At 47.9% G+C, this 22,771-nt stretch overlaps 1 protein-coding gene across 4 annotated transcripts in view; it reads right to left on the bottom strand.

Annotated features, from left to right (window-relative positions):
• Positions 1-22,771, bottom strand: part of SIL1 (SIL1 nucleotide exchange factor) — a 99,469-nt gene that overhangs the window by 5,319 nt on the left and 71,379 nt on the right. The window lies entirely within an intron of this gene.

The following is a 22,771-nucleotide window of genomic DNA, read 5'->3' as shown; positions in this document are numbered from 1 at the left end:
AGGGTGGGACAGCCCCTGGGTCTGTCTGGGGCAGCACCCCACAGCAGACACAAATGAGAGTCAATCCAGCCTGATCCTAGAGTGAATCCTCTCAGCTCCCACTGACCACTGCTTGCAGTTATGGAGAAGGTGCAAAGCCCTGCGGGCCACCCCAAACACAGCCCTTGACCAATGCAACCTGAAGCAATAGCAACGGGGCTGGGGAAGGGCATGCCAGACCATCCACATCACCCCACCATGTGACCACATCCTACCTATATTTCCCTGGCAAGGAGCCCTGCCTTTCATTTCCCTCTCAGCTTAGCATTGCATCTATTCCTTAAAGGCCTTTTATTTCGGCTCTCACTTCTCCCCGATCATGCTCATTTGCTGTTAACATGCTGATTTATTTAAATGTTCCTGTGCTGCAGCACCAGCCCTCCAGCTCACCTGGAGGAAGGTCCTGCTTGCCCCCAGCACCTCTGAATAACATATTACTCCTGGTCTCACCACCCACACGCCTCTTGCATCAAGCACTTTTCTCCACAAATGGCTAAATCCATCCTTCTGTCTGCAAGAACCAGGCTAAAATTTCAGGTCTGGATGTGAATAGCTGCTCCAGGTGCAGGCAGATGAAGACAAGCCTTGCCCACCATCCACGTTGCCCCTGAGTACTGGCTTCCAAGGCAGGGGCACCTTGGCCACGCGGACACTTTGCAAACCCACTTCTAGTACATATTTGAAGGTGGCAGAGAGGTTAGATGCTACAGGCTCCCTCTTTGGCAGGGCTTTCACAGTCAGAGCACAGCGTACCAGCTGTCTACATCCCTGATCCCGGGTCTCTTGCACTCTGAGGAAGAGCTCCAGCACTTCACTTCAGCCTTTGCTTGCCTTTGAAGCAGCAATCACATTGCGGCCAGGCAAAGGTCACACATCCCTGCTACAGCAAAACACTCACAGCTCTTACCACTACCAGAAAGCTGCTGGGGCAGCCAGTGCCAAGCATCATCCAAGAAATAAGAGAGACAGAGGCAGACAGGGTCATAAAAAAAAAAACAACAGAAGACAAATGGACTTGGGCAGGGAACAGCTTTAAATTAAACCCATCATTCCCAGAAATACAGCAAAACACTAAGCTAATCTATGTCAATCATGGTGCTGGGCAATCTCTCCAGCCCTCCCCGCTCCACCCAAGCTTTGCTTCTCACACCATTAGGAGTCATCCACGGCTCAGAGGCAGCAGATCTGGTGTGCAGGTTCCTGACTGCAATTACCAGGCCGTCACCAAGGCAGGAAAAGGGGGTTTGTTGAAAGCCACCTTTGATTTCTCCTTCCTCACCTCCTTGCTGCAGCAGGGTCCCAGGCAGAGCCACAGCACAGGTACCCTTCTGAGGAGGGGGACATCTGCGACCTGCCTGGACAGGGCAGGAAGGAGGAAGAATGAACCCAGGGGCTTCAGGATCCTCCTGCAGAAGATATTTTCATAGCATGGTCCACACATGCACCTGCAGACCCCCATGTGCCGGCACTGCAGCAGCCCCAACAGCCCTGGGAGTAAACTAGCTTCTGGTAGTGCCTGGGTCCAGGTGGGACCTGATACATGTACCAAGGTGTATTTATTCCCCATCCTCACCATGTCAACAGGTGCAGTAGAGTCTCCTCCTGCAGCAACAGGATGTTATTTGCCACCTCAACATCGTGGGAAATGACCTGTGTGGTCAACCCCTTCTTTCTGCAGAGCAGTGATGGCATCTCTGATGGTCTGGCCTGGACTCTGATTTTGGAGCATCAGGAGCCAACGCAGGCAAACAGCATCAGCCTCAGACAACCCCTGGATGCAAGGCAATTTTCCCCCAGATGACAACTGCTGCTCTCATCTCCAGCCATACCTGCAGTAACATGGACAGCCACAGCCCCTCCAGCACAGGGACAGTTGGTGCTGCAGCCCCACAGCATCACAGCACCCTGTCCAGCCTCAGCAACTTCTCCCAGGGCAAAGATGGGAAGAGTACAATGGTGAGATGGATGACAAACAGCTCCCAGAGCACCCAGGGGTTGGCCGAAGATTGGTCTAACGTACCCCATCAGGTGGAAATGTGATAAGCGTGACCCTTGCCTCAAAAGAGCCAGAGGTAATTAATATCTGTCCTACAGAAGTGAATGAATACTGCATCTCCTTTTGGTCCAGATGGATTTATAAGCCAGGCTTGTGATTAGACTCCTTTGGGAGTCCAGAGACACGACACCCAAAAGGCAGTACGGAAACGCATCAGTGAGAAGCCATACATGTACCAAAGCCACTGAAGGTACTCTCAGCAGCGAGTTGGGCACAGCTGGTGCTCAAGCTGGGATGGCTGAACATGGCTGTGCTCACCACAACAGCACGAAACCTTCTGCAGAGGCTGGACAACATGAGTGCAGCCACCAGGGATGTGATCAAAGCCCTGTGCATCTCCAAAAGCTACCCAGCCGCTACAGAAGGTACACAGGCAGCCCTCCTGCCATGTCAGGCTCCGCTGCAAACCAGGCAGGAGGGGGAAGAGGAGGTTTTTCCAGCTCTGTTTTTTCCAGTGATGACAGCTTTGGTCTCTGCCTTTGTCTGCATAGAGTTGGGTTGCACTTGTTTCTGCTTTGAGGGGAAGGCACAGTGTGGAAGTTCAGCTCTGCCTAAAACATCATCAGCCACACTGTCAGACATGTTTTCAATGCTGGGACTCCATGACCAGTGCGAAGGAGGCACAAAAAACCACAGCTGCATTTCCAGACCCCAAGGAGGAGCTGGCAACTCTAATGCTCAGAAAATACAACTTCTGATCTGAAAAACTGACCAAATTTCACCTCCAAGTTACTCTGGGAAAGGGAGACCAGAGTAAGCGCAGACCAAGTCTGCAGGCAGGCACTTTCCTGAGTATTAATGCACTGAAAGGAGACACTCTTATGCTGGAGACCTTAGTGTCATTCAAGAGAAACGTTAATTTGGGGATATCCAAGTTCTTCTATTACATCTGTCTAAAATAAATAAAAACTCATACAGCAAGGGACGCAACTGAAAAATTGGTATGCCTTCTAATGCTTGGTTGGTCACCTGGAGGTTTAGATCTAATTAAAATCTCTGAACCATGGAGTTTTTGCCAAGGAACACCTCTAGAGGTTAGGAAGCCTTCCTGGATTGTAGGCGTGCTGCTCACTTCTCAATGTTTCTGTTGCTTAATGTCTCTACTATCAATAGTCCAGGCTTCACACTAACCAAAAAGCTCGTTTGAGAGTTTGGAAAACTCAGCACAGATCTGTACAAATTACACTGTCAAGCCCAGGGAAAAGCAGCCTGAACAAAATAAATACAACCAGACTGTAGAGCGCTCGCATGGGAAATTCAACCTGTGCTAATCTGCTAATGGATATGGGGATGGTAGCACCAGCAAGGAGATTAACTGAAATGAAACTCTGAGGCTGGGATAGAGACTGAATGCGGCCTACAATGACTCCCCCCAATGCCACAGCGATGGCAGAGATTTGGGAGCACTCAAGAGATGAGATTAACCAGCCTCAAACCTGGGTGAGGAAGAACCACAAGGCTATGGGCACTCAACACAAGTGCCCTGCTCAGGTCCCAAGAGAGCCCCTGTGTGTGCTAAGCACAGCTCCAGTTCACCCTGGGAGGACCTACCCCAACTGTAGGGCCACAACGCATCCCCTCCCCATGTGGCCCTCACCACACACCTGAAGTTCTTGTCTCTCCCAGCCATGTGGCCCACATTTATCTCTCCTATTCTGTTCCTGAAGAGTAGAAAACAAGGCTAGGTACAGGCCAACATGACCCACCCATTCAAGAAACTGCCTGGGTGCTGGGACAGGCTGGGGTTAATGGGCACTCAGCTGGTGTTCATGCTGGCCATGATGCATTGAGCAGGGGCGAAGAGGTCAGAGAGACCGGCAGGAATGCCTACTGGCCACAGGTGCCCACACCATTGTCTCTGAGCAGCTCCTGAGCAGGCTCTGCCCCTTGCAAGGTGGGCTTTGTCCTTGGACAGAAGATCCTGAACTTCTTGAGACATGGCTCATCCACCCCAGATCATGAGATGACCTCTGAACAGCTCTGGACATGGGCCACCAGACCCGCTTTATATGGATCCTGGATACAATGCCCTCTTCCCCAGGGCGTAGTCAATGGTCTACACTCTGTGTTTTCAAATCGTAACCCAGGCTGATCCTCCACTGAACTCAGGATGGTCCTGCTGCCTGCAGACCTCCCTGCTTCTCCCCACCTCTCCCAGGGACCTCTGCAGACAGGCTCACCCAGCAGCAACGGGGCTGCCACCCACACTGCACTTAGGCTTGTGGTTGAAAGGGCACATCTTAACAACATTTATGTTTCCCGCTGCTGCCTCCTTCTGAAGCTCCTGGAGTTGTGACTTTGCCGAGCATGAATTTTATATGCCATTTCATCAGCCCAGCACGCTTCCCTCTCAGTGGCTGGAGGAGGGTGACCGTGCCCTTTGGTGGAGAGGAGAAAAAACAAAAGCAGGGGAGGGAAAGCCAACAGAAAACCTCCATCTGAGCCTGCCTGCTGCAGCTCACAACAGCAGAAGGAAATACTCCATTTTCTGCCAGTTTATATTTCACTGCGTTGGAGTTACAACTTCCCACAAGGGGCCAGAAATTATTACAGTCAAGGCTTGTTTGGCAGAACACCGCAAGCCTCAACAGCGCACAGAGTGGGGAGCAAAAATAATAAAAAACAAGGGCTGACGTACTATTGGAGTAAAACTGAAATGAAGCACCCCAGTGACTGGTTACAGGTCCTGCCTTGGGCGGGTGGTGAAGGCAGAGATGGGACCTGGCATCTTCCGCCAGTCAGGATGTTTGCACTCTTCTTCCTTTTTTCTTCCATTAAAGTTCTTTGTGGAAGCAGCAAGACCTTAGGACGGGGATAACTGGCCAGAGGACCCACCAGCAAGATGGAAGCTTCCTGGAGGAGACACGGTCTCACAAGCTGGAACCAGAGCCCTCTGAAGAGCCTCTCCACGTGCTGTAGCTTGTAATCCCCCACAGGCTGCAACGCCCCCACACCTTGCCGTTGGGCTGTTAGGGACCTGCTTGTGGGACAGCTGCTGTTTCTCCCTGGACACTGTGTTGGGCATACTAAGGAGCAGCATCGGCTGGGGGGGGGCTGCAGTTGTTGCTCTGGCAAATCCAGCACAGGCTTCTCCTTTGCCATTTTTGCTGGCAAACTCATTACGTGGAAGCAGCTCCTCTTTTGCTGAAGAAGGAATTTTTTAAGAGTACTATCCTTAAGAGATACCCTTACCCTATTCCTCCTAGGATGACCTAAGTATATGTGCACAAATTTAGGAGAGACTTTTCAAAGGTTTTCCAGGCCACACATCCGAGGGGTGTGGGAAGACTGAAAAGCAGCAATGCAGCCCTGAGGCAACAGCAGCTCTTGAGTTAGATGGGAACTTGCAATACAGCAGCAAAATTAGATTTAATTTAAAAAAAAAAAAAAAAAAGGAAAGCCAAGTGGTGTGGAGGGACCTAGGGACTTGGAAGCACAGAGCAGGGCAGGCAGGTAAATGCCCTTGTCTCTACTGCTCTGGTAAGGACACACAGAGAATATTTATTTCTTGGCCTGCTATTGTACAAACTGCACAAGACCCTAGAAAAAAACAAATATCACATCCTTACTCTGAGCATCCTGCTTAAGCCAGGTAGAGAAAGACCAAAAAGGGGTGTGAATGGGGGACTGCAATAGAGGTGATACTCCTGCCCAGCAGGAGCAGGGTGCTGAGCACAGCACTTCTCCTGCCCTGGCTGGAGCGTATCCCGCTGCGGCTGCAGCTGTGCACCTGCTCTCGTGGCCACTGGCTGCTGAGCAATGCCAGAATCCTCCCCAGGGTGCAGGGAAGTAAGTCTGGAGAGCTCGTGCTTTGATGAAAGCCCGTCGTGACAGTGAAAAGGCATGATAATCACCAGGCTAGAGAGGACTTAATGGGTCTCTTCTTTCGTCAGAGCCAGCGGTCTGCAATGCCGCTTGGGAAATCAAAGACGGGGATCAAAGTCTGTCAGTCTGTGAAACAGCCTAAAAATTTTAGTAGAGTCTATTTAGCTTGTGCTATAACCTGAGGATCAGAAAGAGGCAGCAAGGCAGAATGGCTTACCTTGCCCTCCCCCTCCCTCCACCCCCACTCCCCAGCTTTCATTCCAGTATCCGTTAATGAAGAAAATGAGAGTGCACCAATGCTTTGCTCGCAGGAGGGTGAAGTGGCTCGGGCCCAAAACGTGCCTAAGACGGCATTACAGCTCCAAGCCTTGCCCAGCTTCTTGTGCCTCTCAAACCTTCATACCTGGGTAAGAATTTGAAAGGCAATGGAAAAGGTCATTTTTGGAGTCCTGGAAACTAAAAGCCGTACAAGCAGGGTCATACGTGAAAAGGCCAACTACTTTTTCAGAGGCCTCTGTATTTGGAGGATTTCTGACAGCTCTTTTAAGTATATTCACATTAGAATTACCTGACAAATAATAGATAGAAAGATAAAACCGATCATTATAATGTCAACACTTAAAGGTTTGACTGGAATTCAGTAATTCCAGCCTGAACTATAGCTGTAAATAGGAGACTCTGAATAAGGGCAGAAAAAAGAGGCAGGATGATCAGCAGCTTGTTAATACTTGCATGATTGAATTTTAGGTTGCAGGTTTAAGGGGGAAAAAAAGCATTAAAATAGTCCAAGTGAGAAGTGACACATGCAGAGAATACGCTTTCCTATTGCATTCAAAGCACTGGCTACAGCATGAACTATCCCCATCAGAAAAGACTGCAGAGCAGCTGCAGCGAGTCCAGCCAGCTCCAAATCTATGGCTTCCCAGGTGTGCACTGGTGGGGTACATCTCCTTCTGAACTTTGTTCTTAAGAAGGATATAACCAGGACAACGCAATGCGAACAATTCTGCAGCTTCTCCATCCTCTGAAACAACCACCCTGGCTCTGCTGTGGGATGCCAGCAAACGATGCTTAAGCACAGGGTTGGTGAATCTCTTACAAAAATACATATTTAACACAGAGGCTTTCCATTATTGCAGAGTCCCATGCTATTGAAAAGGACATTTGCACGCACAATATGAGATGTACAGGGTAATGATAAAATAACCCCAACAAGGCTGCCTGCGGCTGTTCAGAGTTAGAACGAGGAGAGATGAAGCACTGACACCCCAAAGCCCCCATCAAGGTTCAGTTGCCTAGAAAGCCTCTTCTCTGAGTACCAGCTCAAACCTGAGTTTATCACAGGCAAAGGCTTTCAGAGCTACGACTTAAGGAGATTAAAAACCACCCAGAAAAAATGGAGCCCTAAGTAGTTGTGCTGATCAAAATACAGTGAAGAAGAAAATGGGGGTGAGGGGGGGAAAACTTGACAAAAGGAAAACTCAGTTTCAATAGGCAACACAATACAACAATTTTGTACGAAAGATGTGAAGCATAAAAGAGATATTAGATGTTCAAAAGCACAGAATATAGGAGAGACATAAAAAAAAAACCCCGAGAAGATGAAAATCTCCACTTCAATGCAATGCTGCCTTCTCACTTTCTACCAAGCCAGGCACTCAATCGCAGTAGCGGGGGAGCAGCAGCATCCCTGTGAGAGCAACACGTCTCAACGTGACATAATGGATTACATAGATGCAACTATGGTTTTTAATGAGCAATTAGGTTATTGAGTATTTGTTGCTAAGAGGAGAATAGAACTGCAGAGAATAGTTGGAGCTGAGTACATGATTCTGTGATTTTGATGGGCTAATGTGCCACTTAAACCAAGGGAGCATGAGTCACCCCAGAGATGCAGAAATAGCATGGAAGACTGCCTGGGAAAAGCTGGGGGAACCTTGGCTTGCTGTTGACCATGCATCTATGTCCCAGGCACCAGCAAGAGATAGTTGAGCTTCTTATGAGCCCTGCAACAACCCTGGTCAAAGGAGGAGGGCTATAATGTCCCATTACGGACAAGCCCTGAGCTCCCTGGGGACACAGTGACATCGGATTTAACTGGGGCAAACTCTGCTCTCAGATACACAATGTAACTGGGAATTACCTAATGTGAGTTTCTGGCCCCTTGCAGTCACAACAATTTTGTGTTGGAATTGCAGAGCGGAGCTACTTCTTGTGGTGTGGCCACAGTCAAGAGCCATCGGGAGCCCTGCAGGGAGGGGACCTTGTTTGCCTAAACCCAGAGAGGCCAAGACAGCTAATAGTTTGGAACAAAAAAAAAAAAAACCAGACATGCTGCAGTTCTGCCATGTAGCATAACAGATGGATAATTAGATTTATATGAAGAGCTGTAAAAGTAAGTAATTAAATAAAAATACAGAATAGCGAATCTGCTGCAGCAAGACACCTCATAGGGGTGCATAAAGCCCCAACCACAGGGACAACCAAAATGAGGACTTGCCCAAAGCATGACTGCTCTGGAGAGGAGTGATGTGAACAGAGGGACCTAGCTGAGCTGCAGCGAAACCCCTCCTCCTCCTCACCTCTTTGCGGGGCAGAGTAGAAGAGTGAATATCAGCTCTGAACAATAAAATCTTAGGTGCCATAACAAAATCAACTGCACCAGATTGTTCTGCTGAACACACACAAACAACAAACTGACAGGCTGTATTTATAACCATAGAAAAAAGGTACCATGAACACGGGCTGGAGATCGCATGCAGTAACAAAGCAAGCCCGGGCAGGAACCCCACCGCCCCAACACATGTGAGGCTCCCAAGGACAGCCCCAGAACCCCTCTCTTCTCCTGACCCTCAGCTTCACCAGCTCTGAGCTTTATTTTGGTGCCAGCACATACCCCCAGCTATGCGAACATCACTGCCGACAGCCAAGTGACTTGCTGGTCTGCTGTGGAGGCGGCTGTGCACCTGAAGCTCCCACTGATGCCAGGGCAAGTGGAGGGGTGCAGCTCTCCAGAGCCTCAGATACCAGCTCAGCTTCCACAAGTTTAATCAAAGATGCACAACAGCAAAGGTTTTTGGATTCTTGGGGCTATTGCCATCACCCTGTCAGCACAGAGCCAGAGGACCCTGCAGAGGAAAGGGTATGAAACGGCACCATCAAGGCTAGCCCATCTTCTCCGTTCTCCTGACGGTGAAGGATGGGCCCGTGCAGTCCACTCTGGAGGGTTTGTCAACCCTCTGTGATTTAAGGGCTGGACTGGGTGACTCATGCCCCATCTGCAACAATCAAGGGAACTGCGTGAGCTCTCTTCCAGCACAACGTGTTGGATGACTGATCCTTCCAGGTAGGTATGAGCAAGTGCTCCATGGTGCATGGAGAACAACATCACAGGAACTCCATCATCCAAACTAATGCTTTATTTTGAGGCGTAAATCAACCTTAAGGCTATATGTGCCATGCTTACAGAACACTCCCTATGCATTTCTGAAAGCCTGTTCTTTTATCATGGGTCAAATGCATATTGGTGCCTAAGGATGGGGTCTGTTTCATCAGAGACTACATTAATAAAAAGTGAGTGATTCTCTACAAGTGCAAGCATTTATTTCCATGCCATTTTAGCCATAGCCCACAAAAAAATGTTGATTTCTTTTCAAAAATCACAACACAGCAAGGAACAAGAACAATATTGCAGGGTTAATACCATGTCCTTGAGTTCATCCGGTGTTTTTCATCACAGAGTCTTCAAAGCACCCCCTGATTTATAGACAGGGAAACTGAAGAGCTCCCAGGAGCATCAGCAGCCGTGCCAGGGTGCAAGGATGAGTGCTGGGCTCCTGCCTCCCTGCTCCTCCCCTTCTTCACTCCTTTTCTCTGCATGTCTCCAGCCTCCTGGCTCCAAAACTGAACTGGCCTAGGATGGTGGCAAACACAGGAGCACCCAAGGTCCTACCTAGCTCTTTACTGCTGCTGCAGGACCCCTGAACAAGAACCTTCTGCAACAGTAACTTGCAGTGGAGCAGCTTTGCATGGAAACATCCCCACGACTTCTGCCATGTCACACTGAGCATAATTTAGGGCATGCAAAGTTACTCAAATATTCCAACAAAACCTATTCACACACCTTAGGTAACATAAAAACACTGCAAAAGGCTGTCTGAAAGCACCGCAAGAAAGCCTTAGTGCTAACCACTGGGCTCCTAACACTTCAGCTTATATTCTCCAGTGGCAGTGAGTGCCTATCTAACATATCCCACTAATAATCTTGAGAGACATTAAAAGGTGGCCTGAAGCTAAGACCTTCGATTGTTATTTGCTTTATTTGTTTGCTTCCTCATTTAAGCTGATTTTTTTAAGACAAGTGCTAATAATATAAAAAAAAAAAGCAGCCTTTGCCTGGTGTGTCCCTGTTGGGAATGCCAGTGGAGCGCAGGCACTCTCCAGCTCTTCCAAGAGACACAAAGCGAAGTGTGAGAACAGGCACTTCACTTCTCTCCCTTCCAGCAGCATCTCTGCGATGATCTGTCCTATTTTAACCCTGCCATCTGCTTCGCAACTCTCTGCATTCCTCCCGTAACCGAGGAAGGGAGTGTATTGCATCAAGCAAATCTTCTTATCATCTACCACCCGTTTTGCTTATGGATGTGCCCTGGAGCACCCCTGGGTGCCACAATGGAAGGTATTGCTCTCAAACAACCGATCCACTCATTGCTTATGAACCTCATCTTAACCCACCCCACTCCTCTACAGGGAAAGGAAGATGCTGGATCACAGGGAGAATCGTACCCACTGCAATGTCATGTTTTAAACTCTGGCTCTTCCTAGTCCCACCAGGTTTAACAGTGCTATTAGAATAATTTTAGACTAGAAAGTAGATTTGTTTCACTGAGTCATGATTCAAAAATGAGACTTTGCTCCATTTACAAAAGCAAATCACCATCTTGCCAATGCCAAGCACAGATTTCAGCTCCAAAAGCAAAGCCTGGGGAACACTTCCAGCCAGAGAGAGAATGGAAAAGCTGCATCTGCAAAAGCCGGGAAACCTTTTTTTATTTATATGCTTTTCATAAACAGAAAGCATGGCCTGTGGAACAACAGCTCCTGAAGAAATCTAACTCATTCTGCATCAAGTGACTCAATCACACATTAATAGAGGGGAGAGCAACAGCAGGAGTACTGCCATGGGACCAGGGACTACGATGCTGCAACGCAACCCACAGACAATTCAAGCCAGTTCCTGGGTGGGAAGCCCTCAAGGAAAACTTGGGAGTCACAGAAAGCACCAGCAATTCTTTCTGCTTTCTGATTCATCCCTACTCAAACACCCACATGCTACAGCAGAGGAGGCTGGAACTGCTACGTTTAGGATGACATTTAAAAATCAAGGTTGTGCTGCTGATGGTCATTAAAAATCCAACAGTATTTTTCAGAAACAAGTGGGTACTCGCATCAGTGTCCCTGCCAAATATCAGCACAGCAGTAATTCTTCTAGCAGCTTCAGTTAAGAGATAAAGGAGAATTGCACCCACCTATAATCACTGTTATTCCTATTGTTGTTTTTTAAACATTCACTATGTACCTTTATATTTTGTAAATAAAAAATAAGACGGAAACATTCCCCCAAATCTTTCTAAGTGTCAGATTCATCTCACTTAACATTAGACACCTAAAATTAAGACATCTACCTCAGATGAGCTGCCTGGGCTCCCTCAGTGATGTGTTCCAACCTGTGGTCTGCACATCCCTGGAGACCCAACCACTGTTTCTGTATTTCCATGGGACTTACACAGGCTAATCCAGAAAGGCAAGTCTACAGTCCAATGCCTTATATTTGCCCTACAGAGGGCTGCATCTATTTTGAAAATTGTCTTTGGAATTCAGTCACCAGCAGCAAGCAGAAATGATGACTTGCCCCATGGGAGATGGGGCTGTCTTTGACTCCTGACTTATGATGGGATGATGTTTTTTGCAGGCTCTCTTTGACTCTCTGGAAGTGGTCTTGTCTCTCTCGCTTGCTTGGAGATAAAGCCTAGATAATTAGCTCAGGTGGATGCTTGTGAAGGAAGACTCAAGCTAGCTGATGTGGATCCCATCTTCAGAGAGAAGGTGAAAACACCTACAAATGCCTGAATCAAGCTGTCAATGAGTTAAAATGACCAGGCTAGCTAATAAAATATAGTAATAAAGCAATTAATTCATGTGTGTTTATGTGAAACAAAGCTATGGCAGGTACCACAGCTAAACTGGATGTTCAGAAAGGGCTGGAGCAAGGAAAGGAAGCACTTTCAGAAGGAAACATTTTGCATAAAAGATGCAGTGGAATAAGATAATTATTCAAGAAGAAGGGAATTTCAGTAGTGTGTTCTACACATCACTGATGGATGGAGAGAATGGATACCTTGACAAAGAAAGCTGACAGGCCAATTAAGTTTTAATGACCCTAAAGGCAAAGAGAAAAAGCCCTCATCTGCTAGGGTGCAGGATGGAGCCAACAACAGACTTAGCCTGGCAATGAAATGGTTAGGAAAATCCAGAAAGATCTTGAGATGAACACTCCCTCTAATGGAGAGCAGTGATAGGGGCATCAGAGGTAGGTTCTGCAAAGCAGGAGATATGGGCTTAATCACCAGGGCAGAAGAAAGCTCTGAGAGCTGAGGGTGGGTGAGGAAGATGAGATGCGTGGATTCAGAAACAGCTTGAATGTGAAGCGTGAAGGAGGAAGCGGGGTTCAATTTATTTAATGCTCTGGAACTGTGGAAAGACACACGCTACACAAATGTTAGTTGTGATGATCACTTCCCACTGCTAGACTTTGTTAAGAGAGGACAGGGAGGTGACACAACCAGAAGTTCACACATGTGTTGCGAAGGCGCAGGAGGAGAGAAGACTTGCCAGTAATTGCCAGGATGTAAAACCGCAGTAGACTGCAGCCTAGTAAACAAATCTGGGTCTTCATTCCCATCTGCCTTGTACTGAGGAGAGAGGGAAGCCACTGCCCACTGGGTCTGCTGAGGGCACAGAGCATGCTGCCAGGTGGCCTGCCTGCCCGCCCTGGGGGTGATGGGGTGCTGCATCTGCTTTCAGAAGCTGTAGATGCTTAAGGAAATCACTTCAGAAACCAATGGTCCTAAAGTGATACTTCCTGCCTGGACAGACATTTGTGAACCCACATGGGAGCACCCTGCACTGAGCTGGTGTATGGCATCTCCTTGCCAACATCCATCAGTTCAGCACACAGCAGTCAGGCTGATTCTGGGCCGTGTACACAAAGGAGGTTGCCACAGCCTCCAGCTGAGTACACAAGCCCAACGAAATGAGAAGCTGCCTGCTCTGTGCTAATGACTGATGACACACATGCATCATCCTTTCTTGGCCATCCTCTGGAGTGTGAAACACTAGCCTCCTTCCCAAGTGGAGCTGCTATTACCTCCTGCAGACAATATCCACTACTGATTTGTGACAATGAGATCAGCATCCACAAACATCCTACCTTATTCTGTCCTTACTCACACCATTCCCTTTCTGCTCCTCTGCAGCAGCAAGGACACCAGCTTGCCACCAGTCCAAGGAGGAGCAGTACAGCTCTTCATCCTCCCTCACTGTATGGGTTGGCTCTTCACCTTATCCCACAGCTGATGGTATTGAGTGGCACCAGCACAGCAAGGTGAGACATTCCCCAGGCTGGGCAACACAGAGTCCAGGCCAACAAGTATCACGGGTGATGTGACCTATCCAAACAGCTGTCTGGAAACCATCAGCTGTCTGGAAACCATCACCCCATGGAGAATCAGTCATCACACTGGCCTACCTCCTTCCCACTCTTCTGCCTATTGTGCAAAGGCAAGAAAAAATTCTCAGTTTAATCTCAGTTGAACAGTTTGAAATTCAGCAATGGATGTCATCTATTCGTCCCCCCCAGGAGGGCTTACTGGACAGCAAGAGTTGGAGACAAACCCATTATCATGTTGGGAAATAGGACTTGCACAGCCTTGTTTAGTTCAAATTCTCTCTTTTGTGCGCATTCTCTATGAACTCCCCAAATGCAGCATGAATCTTCTAGCATGCTTGCCATGGGATGAATCTGGGCAAGTTCCCGGTCCTCAAATGCTCATCCATGTTTATGTCCTTCATGCTGTGCTGTGACAGCACGTGTCGCATAATGCCTTGGACAATCTGGGTCCACATATTTATGGCAATAGACCTCTGTGTTTCACGGCACAAATCTGGGGACCTACAGCTGACTGTGGACACATTACTCGTTCTTGAAACGTAGGCCATAAAGCTACTTTAGTTCTGCTTTTCCTTGTAAATCAGGGGCTTACATATGTAATTGGCCTAACCGTAAGAGCAAACAACAGCAGTGGTAGCACAGTGCCAGCAATTATTCATGCCTATAATAAATGCCTGTAAAATTGAAAGCCAGCCTTTAGAAATCTGGCTCCTCACTGCACATATGAAAGAACAAAAACTAATTTGCAGGGCTTGGCCAGTAGAATTTTTCATTTTGGGGGAGAGACTGAGGGGGGGGATAAGGATTTTTTTCTTCTTTTTTCATTCTATGAAAACACCACTCATGCCTATGTTTAGGTCATGGATTATTTTGGCTACATTTCAAAGTTTTGGAATAAGCTCAGTGACAGGCACAGCGGACAAGTCTGCCCTGCATATTCAGAGAGTAGGTCTCTGGGAACAAGCACAGCTGATCCCCATCCCTTGGCATGCAGGAAACGGGGTAAATTGTTTACAGACAGCCCTTCTTTCCTGCCTCTGTGCTGACTCAGCAGTGAGCCTGCAGATGAGCTGTCATCCCTGGAGATGACATACAACCACTGGCCCTAGCACTTCTGGGCAAAAGACCACACAGCGCTATTCCATGCAAGAGCAGAGGTGCTGACCCAGTGCCTTGGGCAGGTCCTACTAGTCAACGATGGCATCCCCGCTGATAAATCACTCCTTCAGGTCGAGCTGCAAACAGTGCACTGCCTCTCTTTGCCCTCTTCAACCAACAGTGGCTACGTCTCTCTGCACCAGGTAAACACAACCGCTCTAGGACTTGCAGGATGGAAGGTGTGATGAGATCATTCTTTCACATTTCTCATCCACAACACCAGAGCAACCCCTGTAGAACTCTTCCAGCACAGTGCTGAAAATCAATGTGGTCTTCCTTGATGGCAAAGACCCCACTGGCAACAGAAGTCCACCCACTGGGTGGTCCTCACAAGCCCAGCAGACAACACCCTGCTGAGATACTATTGATTTTAGTCCTTGAATTGCTTTAACAATTAGCAAGGTTGAAAGGTGTTAACACAGTGAGCAAATGGAGTGAGGATGGAGTGACTGTCAGGTAGCAGACCTGCAACCTGATGTGCTGGAAGGCACCACGCAGGTGTGGGTGACTACCAGCACCTCTTCACACAGCAAATTGGCATGTCACCCAACCAGTGCCCTGAAAAGCAATGCATCAAGTCTTCTCCTTGGTCACTGGTGAGTGAAACACATGGTCACCTATCACAAGATCCTACAGACACCCTTCTGTGTGCACCTCCTCATACACCTGTTGGCCAGGGGCTCCAAGGTCAGTGGTCCAGCAGCTTTGCTAGCCTCATGCTCCTCCAGCATCACGTCAGACCTTTGCTTCCTCAATGCTCACCAGGCAGCAGCAGATTTCTCCTATTCCAGCAGCAACTTGGAGAACAACAGTAGCAGGGACCTTTGGCATGCTTTGGACTTCCACGCTCAGAAGGTCTGAGGTACTGACAGACTTCCTTAACCAAGAATCAAACTTTTTATATTCTCCTTTGGCATTTCTGATTTTCTCCTGCTTTAAGCAGTGGCTGAGCATGAATGGGAAGAGCTCTGTAAGGACTGCTCTCCCTGTCTTCGCTATGTAAAGCTTCCCTCTTCAGAAATTTTCTGTAACTACCAAGTTTTAGTATCTTCTGAAGGAAACCACATTCATCACAGTTCAGAAGGGACCTTTTGGCCTAATCCCCAACTAGAAAAACTGCCAACCTGATCCTCCCATCTCACAATTAACAGTGACAGAGACTTTACCATACTGGGCGATGTGGTGCTGCTATGACAACAGGAACGGGAGACTCGTTAAGCGTCTCATCGAGAGGGATAACGAGCAATCATGGCTCACAGAGAAGGCAAAAATCAATGAGAGCTGTTGATACCACAACATTTTGCTGGATTGGGCCAGGGTTTCAGTGAGCTTTGAAAGGTTGACTCGCATTGTTACGGCATGGTCGCTGTGAGTACAACTTCTGAGGACAGGCAGATTCCTGGGGAGTAGAGATGAATATTCATGAAGGAACTCAGTTTGGGAGAGGAAATGAATCAAGTGTGACAAATGCCGCCTATTAGGAAAAGAGGGTGGTGTCTATTTTTAGTGGAGTTAAGCAAACATTAAAGCTCACTCTCTAAGAACTCCAAATAATACCACTCGCTCCCTCTGCCTCTCCACTGCCAGATAAGAATTTAGCAGCACATTGCCACCAGCCAAAACCCGCTCGCCTGAACAGAAGTTTTCCCTTTTAGCCCCCATATGTGTTTTATAAAAATATAAGTTTAATCTCTAATCTGCATAGGAAGATGTGACGTTTTCCACCAGGATTTATCCCCCCCCCGAATCATAAGGCTTGAAGGAACGTTTTTAAGACGGAAGAAAACGCTGCATTCAAATCTCCTAAAAGAGCACTCACGCGGAGCTGTAATCACTTCAGATGCACAGAATTATCAGGAGGAGAAAATTCATCTCACTTAGAATCAAGACCCAATTTGAAGCAGAAAGGAAGAGGCTTGGTTTGCCACTGTGCCAAGCACACAGACTTTTCACTGAAGTCAAAGAAGCTACAGCTGCTCAGAGCCATTGAAAACCATGCCCAGAATCTCTAGTGAAACTTGTCTGCAGAGATGGCAGCAGACTGATAAGGATGTTGACTATTCCAAACAGGCCCACATTATTTTATCTTTTTAGAGATACTTAGCCTGCCTATTATTAAGCAGAGGTGGAGTATTTACTGCCTGCTTCTTGGAAATCTGTAAAAATGCTGCCTTTTAGAAGGCTACTCGTTTCTTCTGGTGAACATTAAAGAGTTTCCTTCTCTCCCTTTTCAGGCTTATAAGATATCCAATTAAATAAGACAACAGAGAGAGAATATTGCCTGATAAAAATAACACGATCCCCACAAAGCTGTTTAAGAAGAGACCTTGATCTCATAACCTAAGGTGCTCCCAACCTGAGATTCAGACCTGAGCATTTGGAGAGGTCTTTCCAGGGAACTGTGAGCACTCGGAAGACCCCTGGGCAAGGGAAAAGCATGAGCCAAGGATGAAGGACCCTCACAGCAAACTCTCTCCAGGCTCAGTCCAGGCACCACTGGCTCAGCTGGTTCCTCCACTCTTCTCTACCATGCACCAAGGGCCAACTCTTCCAAGCCAAAATGCCCCATTTCTTACTGACTCCTCCACCTGAAACATCACGTGGCTTCTGGCACCTCTCCTGTACAGCTTCAAACACGGTCTTAAAGATGGCTTACAAAGAAGCAGCTTTGAAATTAGATGTGTTAAGTATTTATTATTGATATCTATCTACAACACCAATTGAGCTGGGTGAAAACAGCAGAAAGAGCAGCCAAATCCTGGGAAATCTGTTGACCATGCACACAGGCAGTGTCAATCTCCTCTGTGACTTTGGGATCAGAGGTGGTGTCTCCTCCTGAGGTTCCCTCCCTGGCCTCTTCTTCCCAGCTGAGTGTCCCCATGATTTCCCTGGCTTTCACGTTACATTCTCCCCTGTCATCTACAGGGGAAGATGCCCACCATTAATGAAGCATGACTCATTACTGGGTGCACTGGGACAACATGCATCCCCAGCACAGTACATATGGCTGGGTCCCCACCAGGACAACAGCCAGCACACAAAGCTCACCTTCCATCATCTCCCTGGTGCATTACAGTGTCATTTGTTAGTAAAGTTGGGCCCATTGTCCTTTAGAGAGCGCGTTTCTGTCCCTCATTGTGCTGGCCCTCAGCAACTGTTGCCATGGTTATTACATTTGAGTGCTTTTCATCAGGAAGATGCTGCAACTGCTGAATTGTCTCTTGCAAGAGTTATTTAGGAATAACTAGTTAGTAAGTAGGAATAACGGGTTCAGACTGCCCACAGAAGCCAGCGATCCCAATTATTTTTGCTTTGATCCTGCCTTCTTTCTTGTCTCTACCAGGTTCAGGTTTAAAGTGGGGGTTACAGATAAGCAGAAGAGAAGGAATGCTTCCTGAAGGGAAATGCACTCAGCTCTGCCAGGAGATTAAAGGTCTCTCTTCATACAAAGCCTCTGCTTTTCAATCAATCATAAATAGGCTATAACAAGGCACAGCAATCAACCAGGAAACATATATCCTCACCTGTCAGGTTCAGGTGGAGAAATGAGATGTATTTTCCAGCTCCATCATATTAATTGTTAATCAAGATATTGTGGGCAAAGCCCAAAACCCATTCATCAGTCAAGGGGAGTAACTAATGTCCCAGCGCTCTCCTCCTGCAAGGCACAGGCTGTGCCTGCCCCAGCAGGCGAGAGAGGTTCTCCTGGCAGGCACCAGCCCACGGCTTTGCCGGGGGTGCCGGCGGTTCACATCAAGAGGTGGCTGCGTTTCAGACCCACTTTAAGCATCACAAAGTGAATGAATAAAGCCAAGGCCGTTTTGTTTAGCTCTCATTTAAAGCTCTGAAGAGTGACTGGGTAATGATGGAGCTGGTTTCCCCCTGCAGATCAGGTCCCACAGTGCAGTCTGTTAGGCTTTTAACAACGTAAATGCCTTTTTCTGCTCTGTGTTATCCCTGGTACAGATTCTGGGTAGGGAGGCACATACCGCAAGACCTGAAGAGCACTGAAGCTAAAGAAGAGGCACATGGAGCCCTCTGTAGCCTGTGCATCTACTGGCACCAGCATTTCCCAAACCCCATCCTGTTGCAGCGGAGGGGTTGCCCAAGGCACAGGGACCCTCCCCACAGAGGGTTCTAAAAGGGGGGGGAAGGCCACAGCTTCATTCAAAGGAACAAGCCCAATAGCAAGAAAAATGTATTAGATGCAAGTCAAGAACATCTCACACCCGGAGGCGAGCAAACATGCCATGCTGTGCTGCAGAGACACTCAGCAGAGCCGCAGCACTGGGTTTTAAAAGGGTGTCTGCCCAGTAGCAATTGGTAACCACGCCTGAGTCCCTACCAGGGGACTCAGGCACTAAAACTGGAGCCACCAGCCTGGTGCAACATCTGGCCTCTGGGGTTGAGTTTGCCTCCCTGTGCTGACAAGGCAATACATGGCTGGCAGGGAGCTGCAGCCCCCCCCCAGCGCTACCCCCAGTGCTCTGACAAGCACACCACCGCAATGCTTGGTGACCACCCACGGATGGCGAGCTCTTTCTCGTAAATGGACTACGTTTGTAACAGCCACAGGCTGAAGACAAAGATCTGAATTTGGATGATGTGACACCCAGAGAGACCGCAATTCAGCCCTTCTGAGTTACCAAAAGACACTGAAGGCGACTTCACTTATTCTAGCTGAAGTAGCTGGATTTAAAGAAATTAAATTTGTCAGTTCATTAGTGTGTAACATAAGAATGAAAAATGCATTTCTAATTCCTGATCCACTAATCCACAATCCGCTGGTCTGCAATCCCCCGAGTCCCCAGGGAAAGAAAAGAAAATCCACAGCAGCCTTACAGTATTTCTCTAAGATCTCCTGGCCAGGTCTTGCAGAAAGAGTTCACACTATGAAGCCTTCCTCCCTTTACAAAATACACCTTGGCAAATTTGTTGCCCTGCCAGGGGGGTATCAGGGATAATAAAACCAAATTGCATTTGTCAAAATCAGTGAAGAATAGATGTTTTGTAAGGTGCCAGGCGTGATGCTTAACATTTGCTCAGCTTCCCACTTATCTGCAGTATCAGCTTATTTGCAGCAGCCCTCCCACCCATTAGGACAATTAGCAAGGTTCAAGTCACATTCTTGGAAGTGCTGCTACTGTGCTAGCTCCTGTGAAAAGACTGTCCTGGCTGGACCTGAGACGTGTCCCTCTGTACCTTCTTCCCCGCTGATGTGCACCCATGGACACTGCTCCTCATCCACTTTGCTCCAGAAAGATGGGTTCAATGCACCTCTACTCTCAGCTTATGGCAAGGGTGCAAGGAGTGCAGACCTGCCAAACAGGCTCAGTCGTGGGCCCCTTGACCAGTTTGCATACCCTTAAACCATGATCTCCATAAGCAAAATCAACTTCCTAACACCAAATCCTTGTTTAAATTATTTTAGACCCCTCTGCCTCATTCAGCTAGCTAAGGTGGAGGCACCCACAATCCTCTCTTTGGCAACTGTGCCCATGCCAGCACAGTCCCACGCACACAGGGAAGATCAGCTGCAAGCACTGAGCTGTGAGATGGGAAACTGGGCATCTCCTGGGGCTGCCACCATTGCACATAACTATTCCCTTTATACCCTTCTCCAGACAGATGTGCTGACATAACTCCATAACTGATCTGGTTTTGCCTTTGCAAAGCACCTCTGCCACTTGCTGCTTCTCCCCCACTCTGTAGCTGCTCAGAACTTGCTGCCTATGTAAGCACACTCACGGTCTGAGCTGTAAGGTCAGCTTGCGTGGGGAGGACTTGCTCCCAGAGCATGATGAAGAGATCTCCTTTCTGCAACATCTTTTCTTTCTCCTATCCAGCAGGTATGTTAGAAAAGCTTTAAACGTCTTTGGCTACAGCCTCCAGAAACACCCACTAATGCCAAAGTCAGTGCAGATAACACCACCTGGTATTTCTCCACTACTCTCTTAAGGGACAGGTCCACCCTCCACATCTCACAAAGATGTGAAAACACAGCCTCCAAGGGAATTGCTCGGGTCATACATGGAGCAGGAGCTCAGAGCAGAGCCTGAACTTCCTGCCCTGCCCCGCACCGCTTCCACACCTCCACATTCTCATTCCCAAGTTTTTTGGAACATGCCTCAAAATATTCCCCCCCCTCCCAGCTCTGCTCTCCATCACAGCAGTCACACAAGAGCCATCGTGCACAGCTGTGGGAAGCTTGAGGCCAGAAATAGCAGCTCATTTCTAAAGCACGTCATCACATGCCAAGGACCCCAATATGCCCTTCGATCTCCCTCCCCTGTCACCCCAACCCACACACCACTTTCACCACTCCACCAGCCAGTCCTCCCCACGCCTTCCTCCAACAACAGGTCCCACCTGGAAGGGGACAACCCAGGGCTAACTCCACCAAGTGACATCCGTATGTCTCCTGCTCTGCTCCTCAGCCTGAGCTCGCGGAGATTCACGCCGGCTGAATTGATCTCCAGATGCTGACGGGATAGGACCAAGTCCTGACTCCATTCCACTCTTGAAGGTTTCTATTAATCATAGCCAATTCTATCTGTATTCCTTCAGGGACTAATAATGCCTTACCATGTGTTTCACACACTAGCTGAACTGAAATTAAGACAGATTTCAAAAGGAAGCACCTGAGAAGAAAATGCATTTTTTAAAAAGAAAATTTCAGTGTCGTTACCGTTCTCAGCTTGGAAAAATACCTTGTTAAGTAAAAGCAACACAGTATTAATTTGGAAAACAACTCAGGTGAATTCCTGCTCATTGCAAGACATGCAAACACACTAAAATTGTATTTATGGGGTTTTATGACAGATTAAGTATGGAAATGTAACACATTCTGCTTCCAAAGGGAGTTCAGAAACGCTCATGTGTGCAGTCACTGACCAAAGGGATGCTGGCAGCAGACACCCTGCTGGTACTGGGCATGGTCCAGAATCCAGAAACCCTTTTCAATTGTCTCCATTGCATTGACAGAAATAGATAAAAAAAGCCCAGAACCCTTGTGGTTCATCATATATGGCAGCTTTTAGCTGCTTAAGTCTTAGGGAAACCTCATTTGCATGTTACCATACCATTACCACCCCAGGCGTTTTGTTCCTACCTCTGCAAAATCCAGCCACAGGGGCTTTCCAACCAGCCAGGCCTGCATGTCTGCTTTAATAAGGCAATTCCTATGTTGATCTGGTAGCTTATACAAAGCAACAGCCCTAATTATTGATCTTGGCAGATGGAGCTAAGGATTAACAACCTGTCCCTTGAAACAGCCACCACGGGGCTGTGCCCATTGTCTCCTGACTGCTGGGAGCACCAGCAGGACCAGTGCGTTCACTTACTACTGACCCGCACAAAGATGTGGTCCCACTTGGATGATAGCTGAGACTGACACAGGCAGGGATGCTCAAAGCACAGGCCAGCTCCAGGATGATTGACAGAAAGGAGCAGGTATGGAGAGAATAACTAAGACAGTCATGAATGTGGAGAGAAGGAGCATGACAGGACATTCACCATGACCCACATATCACCTGGGCTCCAGCTAACACCATCTGACTGCTGGAAGAATCCTTTCTCTTTCCCATCCCCTATTTTCAGGGCATTAAAAAAAAAAAAAGAGAGACAGTCTGGAAAGGATGGATGCAAGAAATGATACAATTTGCTCCACGTGAAATTCATAAGAGACAAAACCAGACAGAACCTGTGAGAACTGAAGTGTGCTGGAGGGACACTAGATACTTCTGATGGAAGCAAAGACGCAATCCTTTGATGGTTGCCTTCTGGAACTGGCTGCAGTACCTTGGAAACTCATTAATTGCAGCAGAAAGGACAAGTGGCATACATCTATTGATGCTCTGAGCAGCAAATTAGTTTTCAAATCTATTCAGGTCTCATGCAGTGGCATCAAAGGGCTAAGACTCGGTGGGAAGCAGCTGCAATAGCATTTCTCCAACTCGTGCAAT

The sequence above is a fragment of the Phalacrocorax carbo genome, chromosome 8, assembly GCF_963921805.1.
Source record: "Phalacrocorax carbo chromosome 8, bPhaCar2.1, whole genome shotgun sequence".
NCBI classification, from domain to species: Eukaryota; Metazoa; Chordata; class Aves; order Suliformes; family Phalacrocoracidae; genus Phalacrocorax; species Phalacrocorax carbo.
This window is presented reverse-complemented; position numbering and strand designations above follow the sequence as displayed.